General features: G+C 40.3%; 1 non-coding gene across 1 annotated transcript; it reads right to left on the bottom strand.

Annotated features, from left to right (window-relative positions):
* Positions 1-1,067: 1,067 nt before the first annotated feature.
* Positions 1,068-1,174, bottom strand: LOC140021760 (small nucleolar RNA R71). Its single transcript, XR_011825732.1, has one exon. It is a non-coding gene; the product is annotated as a small nucleolar RNA R71 (small nucleolar RNA).
* Between the last annotated feature and the right edge of the window lie 1,825 nt (positions 1,175-2,999).

The following is a 2,999-nucleotide window of genomic DNA, read 5'->3' as shown; positions in this document are numbered from 1 at the left end:
GATGAGTGGACTGTGTCTGAGTAGTTGTATCCTTTGTTAGAATTTATCTATTCTATTCTTGATTTAATTCCTGTCTATATTTGTGTTAGTTAATTATTTTTTTTAGTTGAATTGCTTAATTATTTTTAGTATCATTCCGATAAAATCCCCCGTTACCAATTAGAATCTCAAAGAGACAAATATCCCCAGTTCCTGAGGAGACGACCCTACTTGCCACTGTCTATTATTTAGAAAATGTTGTCAACTAATTAATTCTGGTATATCGGATTAAGCAAACTTTTCGGAAATATGGTGAATCAAGTAACCCATTGCACACCTAGAGTCCCTGCTCCAGTACCTAGGATTAATTATTGACTGCTTTTGGTGGTAGTTAGGTTCTATTTTTATTATTGCACAGGTTCGACATTTGTCAATTTTTGGCGCCATTACCGAGGACTGGTGTCAGTTATTTGTTTCTTTTTGAGTTCACTTTTGTTCTAATTTTCTGGTGCTTTTCAATGTATGCCTCGTTTTTCTCGTACAGGTGAATTAATTTTCGACCCCGAGGTAGAAAAGACTACGCGTAGAACAAGAAAAAAGACCAGACAACTCAGAGAAGAGCACTCAAGTGCTGCATCTTAGAGACCTGAGCCAGAAGTTGGACCAGCAGATTTGTTTGGTGACATTTTGAGTGACTCGGACCAAGAGCAAGTCATCATGGCAAATGCATAGACACTAAGGGAGTTGGCTACTCATAATTTAAATTAGCAACCTTTATGCATTACTTTTCCAAATTTGAATGATAACACTCCCTTTGAACTAAAATCTGATCTAATTCATCTCTTGCCATCTTTCCATAGTCTACCAGATGAGGAGCCCTAGAAGCACTTGTAAGAGTTCGACGTCGTTTGCAACAGTATGAAACCCCGAGAATCACAGAAGAGCAGATAAAAATGAGGGCTTTTCCCTTCTCTTTGAAGAACTCTATAAAAGATTGGTTGTACTACCTAACACCTAGTAGTATCACCACGTGGGACCAGTTGAAGAAAAAATTCTTGGATAAGTACTTTCAGGCGTCTCGAGCTGCAAGCCTAAGGAAGGAGATATGCGGTATCAAATAACATCTAGGCGAGTGTTTCTATGAGTACTGGAAGAGATTTAAGAAGTTGTGCATCCAATACCCTCAGCATCAGATAAATAAGCAACTGCTCATCCAATATTTCTATGAGGGGCTACTCTTCAGGGACAGAAGTATAATCGATGCTGCAAGTGGAGAGGCGTTAGTAAATAAGACTTCTCGAGAGGCGTGAGAGCTAATTGAAGGAATGGCTGAGAATTCGCAACAGTTTGGTACAAGGGAGGATGTCCCAACGCATAGGGTGAATGAGATAGAAACATCCTCCATCCAACAACAAATCTCTGAATTGACGTTCTTCGTTCAACAACTAACTGTGAGAAGTGCCTCACAAGCCAAAGTATGTAGGGTATGCGTTGCCTTGGGTCATTCTACGGAGATGTATCCGCTAGTTCAAGAAAAAAATGCAGAACAAGTTAACATGATTGGCCACGCGCCCGTGCCAAGAAAGCAGTACAACCTATATTCAAGTACCTACAATCCTGGTTGGAGGGATCACCTTAACATTAGTTATGGAGGAAATAGGCAGTCCAATTTTGCACCAAACAAATAGCAAGGGTATCAACAGCAGTATCAGCCTCGCCTACCACCACCCCCTTCGAACTCAAGTTCGTTCTTAGAATAGATGATGAAGCAATTGATTGCAAATCAACAGAAGACAGATTCGGATCTACAAAATATGAGAAATCAACTGGGACAGATGCAATCCATGCAAAATCAAATGAATCAAATGGCCATCACGAAAAATTGTTTGGAGTCCCAAGTTCAAGAGAAATTGTCATCTCAACCAGAGTTGAATCCGAAGAATGTTGTACAATGACCTTGAGGAGTGGCAAAAAAAGTTCGAGGACGAGAACCGGTGATTCCTAAGAACAAGGACAATGAACGAATTGAGAAAGAGTTGGAAGAGGAGGGCAGAGACAACAAAGATCAAAAGGTACTCCCGCACCTAATCACTAAAGCTAAAACTAATCTACCTCTCTTTCCTAGCAAGCTAGAGAAACCAAAGAAATAGGACAAGGAGAAAGAGGTCCTCGAAATCTTCCGCAAGATGGAGATTAACATTCCCCTACTGGACGCGATTAAACAAGTGCCTAGATACGCAAAATTTTTGAAGGACTTGTGTGTCAACCGAAAGCAGTTGAAAGGAGATGAACGAGTTATAGTGAGGGAGAACGTGTCAGCAATCTTACAAAGGAAACTTCCACCGAAATGCTGGGATCCAGGTATATTCACCATTCCCTGTAGGATAGGTAATACCTTAATTGGGAAGGCCATGTTAGACCTAGGAGTTTCGATTAATGTCATGCCCAAGTCCATATATGCTTCTTTGAACTTAGGTTCTTTGAACGAAACGTGAATAATAATTCACTTAGCTAACCGAACCAATGCATACCCTAACGGGTTTGCTGAAGATGTTTTAGTAAAAATTAATGAATTGATTTTTCCCACCGATTTTTATGTGCTAGACATGGAGGATGAACACTCCCACGACCCATCACCTTTACTGTTAGGTAGACCCTTCTTAAGCACAACTCGAACCAAAATTGATGTTAATGGAATTTAATGGTGAGATTGTTCATTTTAACATTTTCGAAACCATGAAATATCCTTCAAAATCATATGCTGGCTCTATTTTCTCTATAAATGTTATTGACCCTGCTGTACAAGAAGTTTTTAAAATTGAAGGCAGGCATGAGTTAGAAGTCGCCTTGACCAGGCATTTCGAATCAGAGATGATCCCTGGGGTAAAGTTGAGTGAAAAGCTCAAATGTGTGATTGGAGCGTTACAGATGTTGCCAACCACAAAAACAAGGTATGATCTCGCACCTATTTTTACACCCGAACCTCACCAGAGGTTACTTCCATCTGTGGTGCAGGCGCC

This window comes from Coffea arabica, chromosome 1e (assembly GCF_036785885.1).
Source record: "Coffea arabica cultivar ET-39 chromosome 1e, Coffea Arabica ET-39 HiFi, whole genome shotgun sequence".
In the NCBI taxonomy this organism is placed as follows: domain Eukaryota; kingdom Viridiplantae; phylum Streptophyta; class Magnoliopsida; order Gentianales; family Rubiaceae; genus Coffea; species Coffea arabica.
Note: the sequence above shows the minus strand (reverse complement) of the source record. Positions and strands in the feature narration are given on the sequence as shown.